The following is an 18,729-nucleotide window of genomic DNA, read 5'->3' as shown; positions in this document are numbered from 1 at the left end:
CCTTAATCTATTAATCAACACTCCTTGGGTCCAGAATCCAGTGAATTGTATCCAGTTCATATCTCTCCACCTTGTCCAAAAGGACAAAGGAGATTTTATCAAATGCCTTGCTGAAATCCAGGAATACCATCAATTACTCAATAAATCACTTAAATTCCTTTTACATATTAGGCACTGTGCTAGGCACTGGAAATACAAAAGCAAAAACAAAATACAGTACAAGCTCCTACTCTCAAGTAGGGAAACAACACATACACATGAAAGTAAATACAAAGTTTGGAGCCATTACCAAATTGATAAATGTCAGTTGCCAAAGTAAAAATTTGGACTTTCAATAGCCTTATGAAAAAAGTGCCCCAAATCACTAATAATTAGAGACATCTAAATTAAAGCAACTTTGAGGTTCTGACTCACATACATCAGAATGACAAAAATAACAAAAAAAGAAAATGACAAGTGTTGGAGGGGCCATCAGCAAACAAACACATTATACACTGTTGGTGGAGCTGTGAATTGGTCTGGCCATTCTGGAAAGCAATTTGGAACAAAGTCCCCCAAAGTTACTTAATTATGCATACCTTTTGACTCAATAATACCTCTACTTGCCATATACCCCAAAGTAATCAAAGGAAGAAGAAAAGGGATCTATAGGTACAAAAATATTTCTACCAGTTCTTTTTGAGGTGTCAGATAACTTGAATCTAAGGGGTACCTAATAATTGGTCAATGGCTGAATGAACTATGGTATATAAATGTAATGGAATACTATTGTGCTATAAAAAATGATGAAAGGGACAGTTTCAGAGAAACCTATGAAGACTTATGTGAATTGATGCAGAATGGACTGAACAAAACCAGGAGAACAATTTAGACAATAACAACCACAGTGTAAAGACAAATAACTTTGAAAGATTTAAGAACTCTGATTCATGCAGTTACCCACCATGATTCCAGAGGACCCATGATGAAGCAGGCTACGTCTAACATCCTGACAGAGAAGTGATTGATTTAGAATACAAAATGAAACCTATTTTCCAGACATGGTCAATGTGAGGATTTCTTTTTTCTTGACTACCTTTATTTGTTACCAAGGTTTTGGTTTTCTGGGTGGGGTTTCCCCCAATGGGATGGAGGAGATGGACAAGAGAGCAAATTGATTTTTAATTTAAAAAAATAAAATAAAAATATAAAAAGTAAACATAAATGTGTATGAAGTTCATGGTATTTCCCTGAACTACTAGTCCAGTAACACTGTCAGCAAAAGGAAGAAAAGTTCGACTGGCAAGCCTTCTCTTTAATGAAGTCATGCTGATTCCTTTCCCCTCTTCTATGACAATGGAGAATGGACTCCAAGGAAGAGATCCAGTCCTTCTTTGCCCCCCATCCAGAAAGACTTTCTCAACAAGCTCCACATTGCCTGAAAATCATTTAACAGTAGATCCACACTTTTATTCCATAATTATAAAGAATTATTGAGGGGAGATAGGTGGTGCAATGGATAAAGCACCCACCCTGGAGTCAGGAAGACTGAGTTCAAATCCAGACTCAGACACATATCATTCACTAGCTGTGTGACTCTGTGCAAGTCACTTAACCCCAATTGCCTCACCAAAAAAAAAGAAAGAAAGAAAGAAAGAAAGAAAAAAGAAAGAAAGAAAGAAAGAAAGAAAAGAAAGAAAGAAAGAAAGAAAAAATTATTGAAATGAAAATATTCTACAGTTAGAGTGGGAGGAGGAAGGCTGCAATACATTGACTTAGACTAATTCTCACTGAGATATAATTGACTGATAATTATTACAGCTTGCTGTATATATATATTCCATACTACTACCACCCCACACAGTGTTTTACATAGATTATCTTATTTCATAGCAAGGTTTAAAGCAGGAAGAGACTTTATGGGTCATTTAATCCAACCCCTTCATTTTAAAGATGAGGAAATTGAAGCCAGAGAAGTGAAGGTACTTTCCCAATATCAGTAATTATCAAACCACTGCTTATCACCTCACTTTACCCTACTGCAGCATACAGTAAAGCTCCTTGAAGCTTCCCACCTTGGGATACTGGAAAGTGTTCTTATTCTCTCCCCTGGCCCCCACCATGCCAATATTCCAGTGGGATTTAGTAGCGGCAGGTCCTGGTCTGGAAAGGATTCTACAGTCTTTAGAGCTAGGAGAATCATCTAATATGGTTCCTCATTTTACAAGCCCTCCAAGGTCTTTGGACACCAAATTCAGCACTCTGGCATAGTGTACTCTGGGCTCTGTCTGTGAAGTCCACCGGACCTTCTGGCCAGCTTTCTTTCTAGAACATGAGGCTATCTATCTCTGTTACATTCTATTCTGAGAAATGGTTTTAATAGAGAACAGGGAGAAAGGGATTTGAGAAACAAAGTGTAGAAGCTTTGAGGGGTCCCTTGTTAGAGGACCCCATAGCTTTGCCTTATGACAACCTTGCTTCAGATAATGTCCACTACCCAGCTGAAGGTACTGAGCCCACAGCTGCCCCCTTTATATGATCAAAGAGACTGGTGGTGAGCCCAGCTGGAGTGGTAGGCACATCAGCCCAGTCCAGGAGGGGTTAATGGATCCCTTCTGCTACATAAATAGTGATGCCAACATGAGTCCACGGAAGAGGTAACCTCTTAGAGGCTAGAGGAAGAAAAGGGCAGACCACAATGGATGGTCAGTGAAGGAGGATTTCATTACCCAAAAAGTGGCAAGCAAAAGCAGAGAGAAAGCCAACCCCTCCTCTCCTGCCAGCCACCCACACTCCCACCCTTCCCAATCACAGGCATGCTTAGAGATCCTTCAAGGGAAAGGACAAAAAGATGATGAGCATCCCTAGAAGCCACCACTCAAATCATCAGCCAGGCTCCTGCTGGGGGGAATCGGCTCCATTGTGAGGACTGCTGTGAGAAATCAAGGCCATGGCAGAGACAGAAGAGGGGGCAGACAGTGTGTGAGTCCTACAGTCCATACGCAAGGCTCCTGGGAATTTAGAGAGCTGCAGAACCCTGGATGGGGGCTTTGGGACACAGGTGCCCAGGTCAGATGACTACCTCTGGGTCATTTAGTCCATCTACCTGCCTCTAGGCTAGATTGCTCCTCACCCATTCTAAAAAGATGGTGGCCTTTACTGTGTGGAAACAACTAGGGGAAATGAGGCAACTGACCCTCAAGAACATGTTGTCTGACTCACAACCTCTTCCCTTCCTTCTGTACATAATAATCCTACCTTCCATCCATGTGGGTAGGACTGGCTCCACCCCAGGCCTGGAGGTCTGTCCTGCTGCAATTTAAGCTTTATCTAGGATTACTCAAGTCAATTAAAAATGTTTACTAAAATGCCTACCGTATGTTAGTTGTGGGCCAGTCAGCCAGAAACAAAACAATTCCTGATTTTAAGAACCTTTAAAAGGGGTGGGGGGGAGAGGAAGGGGATAGGATGGATACAGTGTACACACAGAGACATAAATACAAAGTGCCATATATACAAAGTAACACCAAGTAATTCAACAAGGAGAAAGGCCCAACAGCCTGGGAATCAGGAAGGGCCTCTGTCTATAGGATGGAGTTCTTATAGCAAGTAGTAATTGAGTTATGCCTCAAAGGAAGATGAGGATCATAAAATCAGAGAACTGCAAGAGACGTCGGAGATCATTTAGCCTGGAGGTTCTTAACCTTTTTTGTATCTTGGACCCCTTGAGCAGGGTTTGGTGAAGCCTGGGACCCAATTCTCAGAATAATGTTGTTAGATGCATCAAGTAAAATACACGGGATTACAAAGGAAACCAATTACACTGAAATATAGGGAGCAAAATACTTTTTTAAAAGCCCCAAGTTAAGAACCCCTAAATTCAAATCCACCCCTTCATTTTGCAGATGAGGAAACTGAGGCACCAAAGTGACTTGCTCAAGGCCATAACAATAATAAGGATTTGAACCTAAGTTTTCTGAGCTCAAATCTCATTCTCCTTCTTATAGTGCACTGCCACTTATCTGGAGTTTATATATTAAACCTTTATATATTTACATATTTTTATATGTCATATATAAAATTTATATATATAAATTATATTCATATTAGTTTATATATTAAATATTTGTATCATATATACCTTTTATACTTCACATATGTATACATACATGTATACCTTATACGTACTTTTTATATTACATATTATACCCTTAAAACATACATATGTGTACATAAAATCTTTGGTGTATTAAAGGATAAACCATTAAGAAGTGATAATCAACTTGGAGGTTCCACCCCATACCCATCAGATGGACAAAGCTGGCCAAAAAAAAAGTAAATGACAAACACTGGCGGGGCTAAAGGGAAGCAGGCACATTAATGTATTGTTGGTGGAGGTGAGAACTAGTCCAGCCAATCAATTTGGAATTATGTCTAAAAGGTTGCTAAAGTGTTCATGCCCTTTGACCTATCAATACCAGAATTAGGTCTATATTCCAAAGAGATCAAAGAAAGAAGAAAATGTTCTAAATGCACAAAATATTTCTAGTAGCTCTTTTTGTAGTGGCTAAGCACTGGAAACCAAGGGCAGAGGATGCACATCGATTGGGGAATAGCTGAACAGATTATATGTGAACATAATGGAACATCATTGTACCATAAAAAAGGAAGAGTTTCAGAGACACCTAGGAAGGCTTATATGAACTGACGCAGAGTGAAGTGAGAAGAAAAAAAATTATACTTATAAACAATAATACTATATAGCAAACAAACAGTTCTGAAAGACTCAAGATTCCTGATCAACCATGATTCCAAAGGAGTGATGAAGAATGCTGCCCATTTCATGCTAGAGAGAGATAGTGGACTAATATAAGATTGAGAAATGCATTTTTGGACATGGAAAACTTGGGAATTTATATTGTTTGACCATGCTTATATGATATAAGGGTTCAGTATTTTGTTTCCTTCTCATTTTTTTTCCTTTTCTTTTTTTTTAGTGGGTTGGAGGGAGGGGGAAAATGCTTGATTAAAAAAAATTAAGTGACAACCAAAATTTAGGAGTAAGCTAAAAAATTAGGTAGTACTTCCTTTGAATAAAAACTTAATTTTCATAAGCCACTGTAATTCAAATATTTAAAAATGAAGAAAATATTTTAAGAAATAATCTATGCATTTGTTGTGTTCTCTTTCTCTATCTTCTGGAGAGACAAGGTATGATAAATCCACTCAAAAAGAGTTGAGTGGAATTTAGAGAAAGTCAAGAGCACCTGTGACCCCTAAACTGATGTGATCTCTTTTGTTTTGAGTAAGAGGAGCCTGCTTGAAGGAAGGCCCCTCGCACTACCTGCCCATCACTCAAGCAGCTCTGAGGATGTGCATCCTATAGGAGTGCTGAAAGGACAGCACCCAGCACAGTGAGTACCCCCTGCAGAGGGCCAGGATTCCAGGATTTAGAGCAAACCCTTCATTTTATAAATGAAGAAACTGAGGCTCAGAAAAATGAAGTGACCTGCCTAGGGTCATATAAGGAGTAAGCAGCAAAGCAGAGATTCAACTCCAGAACAGGCACTTAGGAAATGTGTGATGTCCCAGTGGACAACAATCATCACCTTGAAGGAGAAATGGGAGAAAAGCTGAGCTTTCAAGCCTCTGGCAATAGAAACAGAATGAGGAACCAAAAAAAAATTAAAGTGTGCTTTATTAAAGGGAGCAACACTTCCACACACCAAACCAAAATACCATCTCTTGTAACACCAGGGCCTTCCAAAATGTCTCCCCACTCCCCAGGCTGTGAAATATATTGGTGCAACAAGGTCACCTATTTAACAGGTTGCCACTGAATAATTCATGACCTCCCTCCTTTAAGGGCCCAGCTCCAGTTTCCACAGCCCAGGTGGGAGCCCTCTTTAGATTGGGCAGCCCCAGGCTGGAGATCTCATCCCAGTTGCCTCTTAGAGTTAACATATGGTAGGTTCGGCAATATAGCAACCCCCAACACTCAGATCTCACTTTGGATTAAGGGCTAAACTTCCTTCCTGAGGTGAGGTCAGTGGAGGTAAGACCAGAACCCTGAACAGAGATGTATGAAGAAAGAAAACCTGGAGTGGATCAAATAAGCAAGAGATTCAGAGTTATCCTAAGGAAGTATTGAGGCACAAAAACATTTCCTATGTATGGATTATTATTGCTCTCATTCTCATCCTTCCCACTCTTCCTCACCCCATTTTACAATAGATGTCCCAAAAGGATGTATTCTAAACTCTCAAATAATTTGTGTTAAAACGAGCAGTGTACAAATGACAGAGAACGTGAAAGGCATTGATTCAGCTTTAGAAAACATCATATTTTAAAATCATGCTTAGCTGAAGCTAATATTAAAATATTGCTAGCTTGCAGTGAAGAGAGCACTGGGTTTAGAGTCAAAGGACCTGTGTTCAAATGTTGACTGCCATTTACTATGTGTGTGATGTTGAGGAAATCACTTAATATCTCTGGGTCTCAGTTTCCTTATATGTAAGCTGGAAGAGTTGAATATTAACTTGGGGCAGCTAGGAGGAACAGTGGATAGAGCACCAGAGTCAGGAAGACCTGAGTTCAAATCCAGCCACAGACACTTACTAGGCTGTGTGACCTTGGACAAGTCACTTAACCCTATCGCCTAACCCTGCTTGCCTCAGTTTCCCCACTTGTCAAATGAGCCTGAGAACATAGAGGCAAACCAACTCCAGTATCTTTGTCAAGAAAATGCTAAATGGGGTTATGAAAAGTAAGACATGAATGAAAATGATTAAACAACAAATAGTAAACTTCTGAGAACTGAAGGGAAACATTCTCTGACTGTTTCCTGCTATAGAGGAGGTGGACTATGGTTGTGGAATGAGACATACATTTTCAAGTACGGACAATGTGTTGATTTCTTTTGCTTCTTTGTTACAATGGAAGGTTCTGGGGGTAGAGGTGTCATTGGGGAGTGGCATCAGTGTAAAATAGAGTATAAATAAAACATTTTTAAAAGAATAAATAATAAAATGAGGAGAATTAGGACAAATGAGATATTGTCCAAAAGGACCTAGGGTTCCTTCTAGGTCTATAGTTACAATCCTATGCTACTCTAGTCAGAGGACAGAGACGAGAATCAAGACTAGTATGGGTCTAAAATTTGGTCACAGAAAATGAATAGTGGGGGCAGCTAGGTGGTGCAGAGGATACAGCACCTGCCCTGGAGTCAAAGGACCTGAATTCAAATCTGCCCTCAGATGCTTACTAGCTGTGTGACCCTGGGCAGGTCCCTTAATCCTGATTGCCTCTCAAAAAGAAAACTAATGGTTGACCATCTTATGGTCAATGATAGCTGCCATGGATGCAGTACTGGGCAGGAATTACAAAATTTTAGAGCATAAAGGGACCTTAGAGAATATCTAGTCCAACCCTTTCTCATTTTAAGTGATAAAAATGAATTCTATGTCATGGAGCTAATTAGAATCTCATTTTTCCTGATTCCAAGGCCACAGTTCTTCGGAACATCACTGAACTGACTGCGAATGCCAGATCAGATCTCAGATAGAAATCCCCACAAGCTGGGCACAATGACCTGAAGATATGGCCAGGTAAAGGCAAGAAGACAGTGGCTTCTGGCCCACTGAGCTCTATCTATCAGTCGTACTCTGCTAGAACGGATACTTAAATATACTGCGGGTTCAAAACCAGACCATCACATGAAAGTCACCACAGTAGAGAGAAAACAGTCCAGGACCAGAAGTCTGGTTTCCAGTCCCAGGCTCTGACACCAACACTGTGTATCCTTGGACAAATCTCTGGGATTCAGTTGCCTCATCTGGAAAACAAGATTGAACTAATGCAGTTTTTGCAAGCAAATGTTTATTAAGTACCTACTATATGCAACACTCTAGGCTAGGCACTGGGGACATAAAGACAAAAGATGAGAAAAATTCTTATTCTCAAGAAGTTTATTATTCTACGGTAGGAATACAACATATATAGTTTAGTATATATTATTATTTATTATTAATTATACACTTATATATTATTATATAATATATTTGTATTTACATATTTTATGGAGATGTATATGTGTATTCATATAAAGTAATACAACATAATTTTAATATAGAGAGACTAATTATTAGGGGGAAGGGGAGAGATCAGGAGATGGCAGCTGAGCTGGGCCTAGAAGGAAACTAGGGATGTTATAACTAAATTGTCATTAAGCTACCATCCAATTCCAACCTTCTATAATGGAGATGATGGTCATTCACCAACTGAGCCTCTGTAGTAACAAAGCCTTACATACAAGGCTCTCTACTCAAGTTTTCAGATGCTCCACCATGCTATGCTGCTAACCCTGGATTCCTGCACCTGCAGAGCCCAAACTCTGAAAGGTCCCACCAAGCTACAAAGGCTTTGGGTATGCCCTGGGTGGCTTCCATCAAAGGACCAGCCCAGGTTAAGTGGAGAGATGCTCATCACCATTAAGCTGGCCACCAGTTGAAGCTTTTCCTTGGCCACTGTAACTAATGAAACCAGCTATTAAGCAATAGTGTGTTGTCACCTTGGTTGGTAGAGGAATACTCATCATGGATGAAAATCAGAGCTTTTGAAGCAGTATTGAAAAAAGTACATTCAAGGGTAGTCACAGGCTAGGACACAAAGGCCATTCTACATTATTTCCTCTAAGGTATATTTCTGCCAAGCCTCAATAATAGACCAAGCAGGCCCTCTGGTAAGAGTCACTTCACTTTCACTTCACTTTGGTAAGTGAAAGACACCAAACCCTAGAGCTACTTCCTTGAAGTGCTTTGAGATCCTCTGGGACTCTACATGTCATTGATGTGACTGGTGAATTCCCCATTGTTCTCCAATCAAAAACAATTCTAATAATAGATTAACTTTCTCCCCTCCCTCCCCCCACACACACACTTCAGATGTCCATTTGGATTAAGAGATGAACTTCCTACCTGGCAGAGGTCATTAAGGGCATAGAGAATGGGAATGGATAAAAAGGGGAAATCTGCCCTCATTTATATCAGCAGTCCATCCATTCATCGACTGATAGGCAAACATTTATTAAGACCCACTATGTGCCAGGAATAGTGGTAGGCTCCAGGAATACAGACACAAAAATGAAATTGAGGAGTTTCCATTCCATCAGAAGGGGACCCCAAAGGCTCCATACCCTGTCATCAATTGAGAACAATCTTATTATATATGATCTTTCTGACTGTCATTGAACTCAATGGAGTATATGCCCAGTGGTGTAGTCAAATTACTGGGTCAAAGGGTGGGAACAGTTTATTGATCTGACTCGTTAATGTCCCTGGTTCCTCTTTTCTATAAAACCACCTCATTCATGAACTAAGAATTCTTTTAAATCCTCAAAACCACTGAAATGTCTTTCTTTTCTAAAGCAATCTCATCCATCACTTAAAAAAACCCAAAATATAACAGAAGATATGAAGTTAAACCTAATTTTTATTTTTTTCTCTTGGAATGAGCACAGAAAGAGGTAAAGGGACTATCCACAGAGAAAGATTGTGTGTGTGTATGTGTGTATGTCTTTTGTGGTGTAGTATATGTCTTTTGTGGTGTAGTATATGTATGTGCCATGTGTGGTATGTCTGTGTGTGTGGTGTGATATATGCGTGTGTTGTGTGATATGTGTGGTGTGGTATGTGTATGTGGTGTATGTATTGCTGTGTGTGTGGTGTGTCTGTGTATGTGTGGCATGTGATATGTCTGTGAGTATGTGTCTCTGTGTCTGTATGTTTCAAGATCACTTATTTTTCTTCCAGCTCCTACACCTTACTTGTTTCCCATAAAAAGGAAACCCCGTGACCACTAAATCGTGAGCCCAGTTGACCAGGGTATTTAGGAGGAGGGCAGTTCTGAGCTCTGTTATTAATCTGCTGTATGATCTTGAGCAAGCCACATTCCTCCTCTGTGTCTCTTTCCCCGTTTGTAAATAAGGGAACAAGATAGGACAGCAAGGAGGGATTGCAGGCTATGTACCAATCTCACCCCCCCCTTTGTATACTGAAGTGAAATATCAAAAACATTAAACTTGGAGTCAGAAACTCTGGGTTCCAGGCCTAGTTCTATTATTAACTGCCAGAGTAATCTTGGAAAAGTCTCATTATCTCTCTGGGCCTCAGTTTCTTCATCTGCAAAATGCACTGAACCCAAAAATAAGATCACAGTTCTACTCACAGTTTTACAACTAACTTGGTGCGTATGACCTCAGGTAAGTCTATGTCTCAGTTTCCTCTCCCCCAAAATAAGGCTAATAGTTTTTGCCCAGACAACTGCAAAGGAAAAAGAGAAGGAAGAGAAGAAAGAATAGGAGGAGAAGGAGGAAGAGGAAGAAGAGGGGGAGTACGAGGGGTATTTATATATTGCCTACTGTGTACCAGATACTCTGCCAAGAACTTTAGAAATATTATCTCATTTGACCCTCACAATAACCCTGGAATATTGGTGCTTTTACTATCCTTATTTTACAGGTGAGAAAAATGAGGCAAACAGAAGTTAAGGGACTTGCCCAAGATCACACAATTAATTAGTATCTGAGACTGGATTTGAACTCCTGTCCCCAGGCTCAGTGCTCTATTCACTACCTCTGCTCTGAGAACCAAATGGAATTTTTAAAAAAGAACCAAATAAGACACCATCATGAAAGTGATTTCAAAAATATAAAGCCCTATACAAATGGTATATATTATTATTGTTACTATTATTATTTCGTTCTTCTCATTTTTTAAAACAAGGTTCAGATTAAATAGTACTGGGGCAAGTAGCTGCCCTGCTATTATTCTTAATGTTCTATGAGCCACCAAACATGGAGGGTGGGGGTGGGGGTGGGGATGCGCTGCTTTTTGGAATTAAATAAAAGGATCAGCATGTAAGCTCATCCTTTGTAGGCTCACTGAAAGCAGCCAGGTCCCCACATCCTTAGGACCACTCTAGTGGCAGACAGACCAAGCGGGATGATATGGACCTCATTCTATTCCCACATGATTTTGATGTCATCCCCCAGGATGAGCTTTTCATCACAGGCAGCTCGGAGATCCTGAATATGTGGTATGGCCACATCTATTAAAAATGTTGCTCTTAAGTTTTTATGGACCAATGTTATGTCTGGGTGATTGGGGCACCAGTTTGGTCAGGTTCCAGCATAGTTTATTGGTTGTGTGCTCCAAGATAAGGGGATTTGTGGCCTCGGTCCATGAAAGCCCACTATTTATCATTATTATATCCCTGAGACTGAAAAAAAGGTGAAGAGGATGAAACTGAAGAGAAGTCTCTTTGGGGAAACCTATCCTAGCTTCATTTAGTGGCCCGGGTCCTCCCTGGTCCTAAAGGTGCCTCTGTTATTTGTGGGGGAAGAGAAAGAAGCAAGTTTCATGAGAGATTCCATCTGCCCCCAATTCCCCTTTTCGCTTGCTCCCTCACCTTCAGTGGCTCCCAAATTACAGCTTCCTTGTTCCAGAGCAGCTACCATCCCAGTGGTGAGCTAAGCCCTTACTCTAAATGATGACTAGATTTCCAGATACTTAAAGGAATCTTGGAAACTTCTAGTCCAAACCCTTTATTTTACAAATGCAGAAAGTGAAATACAGAGAAAGTACCTTGGGCAAGATTACCCAGTCATTTATTGGTGGAGGCCAGACCAGAACCAAAGTCTATTGACTCCCCTGTCCATGGCTTTTTCCATTTGATCCAAATGGGAAGTGACCCTTTTTCAAAGAGGGGATGCTCAGGGCCTTTAGGTACAGGTGTGTGCCTTAAGGGGAATTGCCATAGCTGAGATCTCATCCTACCCGTAATTGGCTGTGTGACTTGGAGCAATGCATTTGAGTTCTCTGGTCTTCAGTTTCCTCGCTGGTAAGACAGAATTAGCTGATCTCTTAGGGGCCAATTCTAACATTCTATGACCCTGTGACTCTATGATTATGTTTTGTGGACCTGACTGCTGTCTTTGGGCATGAAGAGTTGGTTTACTTTTCCCAAGTCAGTGAACAGCATCTCCTCTCCCACCTCCAAGGATCCAGGATGATTGCTCCTGCTAACCTTCCAGGTGAAGGATAAATTCATCCCCCTCCAATTCTATAGAATTGGAAGCATTTTAATACCCACCAGAGGCTCACAAATTGTTAAAAATGTGAACCCTGAACCTGAATCAGACACTGAATTCTCAACTCAATACCTTGTGGCTTCTCAGGCTGAGGAGAGGAAGGTTTTTATATTCTCTCTCCTCTGACAATAAATTGTGTTGGTTTTCTTAGTTTAAAAAAAATCACAGGAACATCCCTGAGTTTGAAGGAACCACGTGGGTTATCTGGTCTAACCCAAACTTGAACCAGAATCCCCATGACTGTATCACCAACACATCATCATTTAACTCTAACCTCATTTTAAGATCTCTAGTAAATTGAAATTCATTACTTCCAGAGACAACCCATTCCACTTCAAAACAGTTCTAATTTCTAGGAAATTTCCCCCTTTTTTGTTGTTGTTCAGTTGTGTCCAACTCTTCCTGACCCCATTTGGGGTTTTCTTGGCAAAGACACTGGGGTGGTTTGCCATTTCCTTCTCCAGCTTATTTTACAGATGAGGAAACTGAGGCAAACAGGGTGAAGTGACTTGCCCAGGGTCACATAGTTAGTGAGTGTCTGAGGCCAGTGTTGAACTCAGATCCTCCTGACTTAATTCACGGCCCTGAAGTTTTCCCTTGGATCAAGCTAAAATCTGCCTCTCTGTAATGTCTACCTATTGATCCTACATCGTGCTTCTGGGCTCCTGTCTGACAAGTCTAATACTTTGCCAATTTTACAGCCTTTGAAATCCTTGATGATGGCTATTATGTTGCCTCTCCATGTGCTCTTCATTGGGCCAAACAACCCCAGTTCTTCCAACTGTTCCCCATAGGACATAGTCTCAATCCTCTCATTATCGTAGTAGACATCCTCTGGAAAGTGCTGGGGCCCCTTCCCATACTGAGGCTTCTCTAATGTCTCAGAACTTGATCCCTAATAGTGAAAACTATTTCTTTCCTAAGGGTTCATGTTGAGGTTTGTATGTAGCTGTTCCTGTCTCTATCTTAAAGCAAACAAAACAGAGTGCCCCATTTTGAAGCATATCATGTTAATAAAAGTCTTTGGAGACTGAAGAGAGGCAGTGTGTGGCAATGGAAAGAACACTGGATTTGGAGTCCGGGTTCCAGGAATATGAATCACTGAGTGCAGACAGAACATGGCTAAAGCCTGGAACGGTCTTGATCTTTAACCAAAACAGCCAACAGAGATCCAATGATAGAACCAGAAAATGTCAGAGCAGGTCAATTATTTTGTCTACCTTGTTCTTATTACAAATGAGGAAAGAGAAATGAAGGGACTTAGCCTACATCAAGTGGTCAATAAAGTGACAGAGCCAGTCTAGAAATTCAAGTCTTCTGACTCTTCATCAAGGAGGAGATAATGAAGATGAGAAACATTCTGTTCCAAACACTAACCAAATCATATTAATGATAATTAATTAAAGCCACTATTCTCCTTGATTCAGTTCAGAACTGTTGGCATATCATTAAAAAATGTTACATCCAGAAGCAACTTTAGAGATCATCAAGTCCAACACAATCATTTTTACAGAAAAAGAAACCAAGACTCAAAGAGAGGAACTGACTTGTCCAACTCCTGGGGAAATGCTTGCTGTGAGTCATCGAAGCCAACAAAATCATCTGATGGTTAAAGGCAGTAGCTGAAGCTAAAGTCATATCCATAGTCCAAAAGTGAGACAGGTGGACCCCAAGGTGTTCCCTCACAATTACATGGTTTTGCCTCTAATTTTACTTTTCTAGGGGGGGAACTCCATTTGGAAGAGTGTTTCTAACACAGTCCTACCCATTTATCCCAATTAGACCCCAGACTCCTGGAGGGGAAGAAACAATTTGTTTTTTAAATATTGTACCTTCAGTCATGTTACCATTGCTTCTGAAAAGGGCATGATGATTCACCATGCTATGGCTCCATAAGAGTTCCTGTGATTCTGAGTTGCAGATAGTCTATTCCTAAGCCACCACACCCTGCTCCCTCATACACACCTATGTCATACCCATCCCTCTCAGATCTCTATTCCTTACCTTGCACCCCCTGGAACTCATTCTGTGGCAAGTTAAACTAGTAGTATTCCCTCCCTCAGAAATTATTTTTGCTTTTGTCTTTGATTTTAAATGTATGCCTTGTTTCTCTGCCATCCCACTCCCAAAAGAATGGAAGCTCACTGAAACCAGGAACAGTTTAAATTTTGTCTTTTTATCCATACTACCTAGTGCTGTAAGCAGCACATAGTGAACACTTGATAAATGCTTATGGAATTGCATTGCTTGACACAGTGAGTGCATCTCACATAGGAGGCTATTAATAAATGTTGAATTAAGGTCTGTCGGCAGAAACTATATCATTTGCAAATGATCCTGCCCACCTATCATATGGCAGATAGGACCTGACCAGGTGCAGAGAGGTGCTTGATTTAGGCTTAAAATATATCAGCATTGAATTTTTAAGCACTTTCAGTCTGAAAATGAAGACAGTCAAGGTGTGGGATTTTTAATCTTCATTTAATTAACAGTATGGTTAAAATATTGAAATTAATTGTAAAGCCTTTGAGTTTAAAATTCAGTGAAACAGGTTTTTAGATCATTGCTTTTCAAATCAATAAAGGATTTTTAAAAAAAAATCTTTGTTTTTAAGCCCTTGAACAATTCTCTGTACTTGGACAGCTCTTATTAACCCTTTTGCAAAAAAGGGTTTTGCTTTCTACATATAGATCTGAACACAGCCTCCTTTCTTATTTCTTCCTGCTCTTCCCATCCTTTTCTTAAAGGGGCCCTACAGAATTTTCTTGGCAGTGCTTGGACCATCCCACTTTTCAGAAAAATTCCAACTATTTCTGTACCTTCTGGCCTCTTAGGTTAAACCATATCACCTTCACCACATCAGGGAATTCTTTTTTTCAACCTAACCTAAATCCCTCTCCTCTTTCCTACTATTTCATGATCCAGTCTTCTCATTCCATCCTCAATAGACTCAACAGGATGAGAGGGTCACTATCTTCCCTGAAGCTTATGGACAGCAATGCTACCATGCTCCTCAGCTCCCCCACATCTGTGGGATAGGAAGCAGTGAGGAAGAAAAAGATAGAAGGTCTGCATCATACTTCAAGCTCTCTGTGGACCCCAGTTCTTTGTCAGCACCCTGAGCCAGGCCATTACCCATTCCCTGAGGGGAAATTCCAGCATTTAAAGGAAGTGATGGAACATGCCTCTCGGGTGGCATGATGGACTCTAGGATGCCAACATCTCCTTTTGCAAAAGAGCTATGGCCCTCATGAGACATTATTAATGGACCATTCCACCAGGACAGGAGGAAACTGGGGAAAGACTGATGAGAGCAAAGGGTACATTAGAAATTTCTTCTCCTTATGGAAAGCAATAGGAGACATTCACAGAGCTTGCCTCCTTCTGGTGGCACAAAGAACATTCCATTTTCAGGCTGGAGCCCCAATCCCACTCCACCCTCCACCGTCTCTCACTAATCCCGCTTTGCAGTTCAGGTGGCATCATTTTACCTCTGCTCCATAGGGACCCACAAGAACTAATGGACATCTGCTTATAGCTCTGTAGCAGCACAGAGAGACCAGCTTTGAATTATCTAGCCACAGGCACAGTAAAAAGACACAATGTGGGATGGGGATGGGGATAATAGCTGGGCTTTGCTTTCATCAACCCCAATTGCAGAGAACAGCAGGGAAACTAAAGTCAGCCTTGGCAAAAGCATAAGGCAAAGTTTATATTTGCCCCCTCCTCTTTCATGCAGTCCATTCCCTTAAAATCATATTCACTGGAGGAATAATTCATTCACAATAAGGGGTAGGGACTTAACTTATTACTCTATCCAGAAGAATCAACATTTTTTTAAATTTTATTTTTATTTTATTTTTTTTAAAGAATCAACATTTTTGAAGGAATCTTTTTAAATGAGTAAGCCAAAGGAATGTGTTTCTAATGGTGGAATCTCAAGCACTCCAGTATCCAGGTAGGGCAGATAAAACGTTGGAAGCAATGAAGTCTTCCAAGAGTAGCTCAGATCATACCAAATAGATATAGAGCATTGAACATGGTCAGGTTGGGGAAATCAAAATGGATCCTTAGGTTCCTGGTAGAAGGAGAATAACTCAGAGATCCATGATCAGACTAGAAGGGTCTGTTCTAACACATACACCTTGTCCTTCCCTTCCCCTTCCTACCCCCGTGTTCTCTCCGGGTGGTTAACTAAGGAAGTCAACTTGTGGATTTCTTCTTGTTCTCAACTCTAGTAGTACATCTCCAGCCAAGGAAAGTGGTCTGCCATCTCCTATCACAACCCTTAAACCGATATAGTGACTACCAAGTTCTTTCTTACATCGTTGTCCCAGATGCCCTGGAAGAAAAGGGGGCCACCCTGCCAGTTTCAACCTTGCCCATGGTCCCTTCTCCCTCAACGCTTACTCCAGACCAGTACTTGGAAATGAACCCCAAATGGCCTTATCATTGCCTCCCCACTAAAACAGTGGACAAACATCACTAGCCAACCCTTTCTTTTCCCTGGATTTCTTCTAAACCCCAGCCCGCAAAAAACCACCCAAGAATAAAGCTGTTTCAAAATCAAAGGTAAGGTGTGTGATGGGGTAGGGTGGATGTAGGACAGAGAATAAATCTAGTGATTGGTGTGGGGAGAAAAAAATACATTACCACAAAGGAAGCGATCTTTCCCAAGTTATGGAGGTGGGATTGGGAGTCCTCCCTGCCCTCCCCACCCCACTCCAAGCAAACCAATTCCTTCTCCTGGGGGAGGGGTAAGAATATCAATAATATCGTTCCTTGTGGAAAGGTTAAAAGTGGGGGAGGGAGGAGTCTGCAGGTGACTGGTGTGACCGGGGAGGCTAGCAGCAGTCAACAAGGGCACCGGGCTAGCTTTCTATTTGCCAACCAGAAGGTCCAGGTATCCACTCCTAAAAAAATTTTAAAATACAAACTTATGATCCAGATGGGCACTGCCTGCTGCTGCCACTGCCTCCAGGAGGTGGCCAAGGAGGCACGGTGTCACTGATCTCCCCTGACTCCCTGGGGACAACTTAGGATAACCCACATCAGCCCCGGAGCTAGCCGCCCTCAGCCACACAGGCTTTGCTCTGAGGATGCCCGCTAAACATAGTGGACTCCCAGGCACCCCCGGCCGATGGCACCTACCCCCAGGACCCTAGATCCTCCTGAGGGAGGGGGTGGGGACTGAGCACAGCTTTGCCTTTGGCAGCCGCGGCTCCTGAGACACCCCCCCCACCAGATCTGCCCAGGTGCCAGGCACCGTCGTCCCGCCCCACTCTGCCACTCCACCGTGCCCGATCCCGAGTCCGAGCTCTCGAGTTGGGAAGGAGAGAGAGGAGCACCCGAGAGAAAAAGGAGAGGGAACGAAGCAGGCGAACAAGCGAAAGAGCAGAAGGGCGGCAGGGCTGGGCGGCCCGCAGCTGCTCACTTGCCACCCTGGTCACACATAGACGGACCTTAATCTGTTCGCCTTGTTCATTCCCCCGGAGCGGGCTAGCCAAGTACTGCCACTTCGCTCACGATCTCGGGGCTAAGAACTGGGAGGACGGGGATGGTGGGGCAGGAAGTTTCTCCCCTTCCCAATCCAGAGCATAAGGAAGAAGAGTTCCCAGGTAGCAGCAACCGGGCGGCCAAGTTGCCGGAGTCCACTCGCTAGCCAACCTGCTCAACCGCCCGCGGGGCAGGCCTCCCCAGGGAGCGCTAGTGCCGCCCGACCGAGCTCGGGGGAAGAAAGGTGCACAAGCCTGTCCAGGCCCGGGCAGGGGAGCGGCGCGAGGCCCGCTTCTGGGCTGCTGGGGGTGAGGGGAGAGAGAGATGGAGCGGGGAGGATAGCGGGGAGAAGGCACGAAGCCGGTCGGGTGCTGCGGGCAGACGGACAGGCAGCCGGCAGCCAGCCGGCAGGCGAGAGGCGCACGCGGCCCCAGGGAAGGGCCAGGAGCACCAGGAACAAGTGGTTGGTTCCTGGGCTTGGACCAGGAACAGAGGCTGCAACTTCAAAGGCTTTTCAGCAGAGAGATGACAGCGGGAGAGCGCGGGAGCTAGGAGGCTGGGAGAGGGCGTGGGGCAGGGAGCAAACCAAGTTGCCTTCACTGTACCTACCTTCAGTCTGCCTAGCGGGAGCGCCGCGCCTCAGGGGTCTCTGCTGTTTTTCTCCTTCGCCTCCGCCGTCGCCCCGATGGCCCCTGACTGGGGAACTTCGCTCGGTCCGCTCCGCCGCTTCCCGAGGGGAGGAATGAGCATCCGCGGGGTGCACCCGGGGAAGAAGAGGACTCCCTGTCCCCCGCCCGACTGGAGCTTCTTGTCCGCAACTTCAGGACCGCGGCGCACACGAGCAGGGCGGGACACAGGCGTCCGCGGGCTCCGATCGAGGGTTCTGGAGCCCGGGGCCGCCGCTGGACATCTCCCCGGACAAGCAGCCCTCCGCCCACCGGGCCGGCCCGGCTGAGCCCTCGATCCGTTCCGCGTCCCCAGCCCGGGTGGAGTCAGTCTAGCACGGCCCCACCCCCGGTTCAGGGCCCCTCTGCCGTCGGACGAGTCCTTCGGTAAACCATCGCTGGCCTACGAGCCCCGATCCTCGCCGAGCCGCGGCAGGCACA

At 43.1% G+C, this 18,729-nt stretch overlaps 1 protein-coding gene across 5 annotated transcripts in view; it reads right to left on the bottom strand.

Annotated features, from left to right (window-relative positions):
- Nucleotides 1–18,475, bottom strand: part of CDH23 (cadherin related 23) — a 600,475-nt gene extending 582,000 nt beyond the window's left edge. For all 5 annotated transcript variants that reach the window (XM_027858426.1, XM_027858400.1, XM_027858408.1 and 2 more), the window contains exon 1: nt 18,233–18,475. The gene's annotated coding sequence lies outside the window, so the exon portion shown is untranslated. The remainder of the gene's footprint in view (nt 1–18,232) is intronic.
- Between the last annotated feature and the right edge of the window lie 254 nt (nt 18,476–18,729).

Source organism: Vombatus ursinus, unplaced genomic scaffold (genome assembly GCF_900497805.2).
Source record: "Vombatus ursinus unplaced genomic scaffold, bare-nosed wombat genome assembly UNPS02000749.1, whole genome shotgun sequence".
Taxonomy (NCBI): domain Eukaryota; kingdom Metazoa; phylum Chordata; class Mammalia; order Diprotodontia; family Vombatidae; genus Vombatus; species Vombatus ursinus.
The sequence above is the reverse complement of the archived record's forward strand: the minus strand, read 5'-3'. Positions and strand labels throughout refer to the sequence as shown.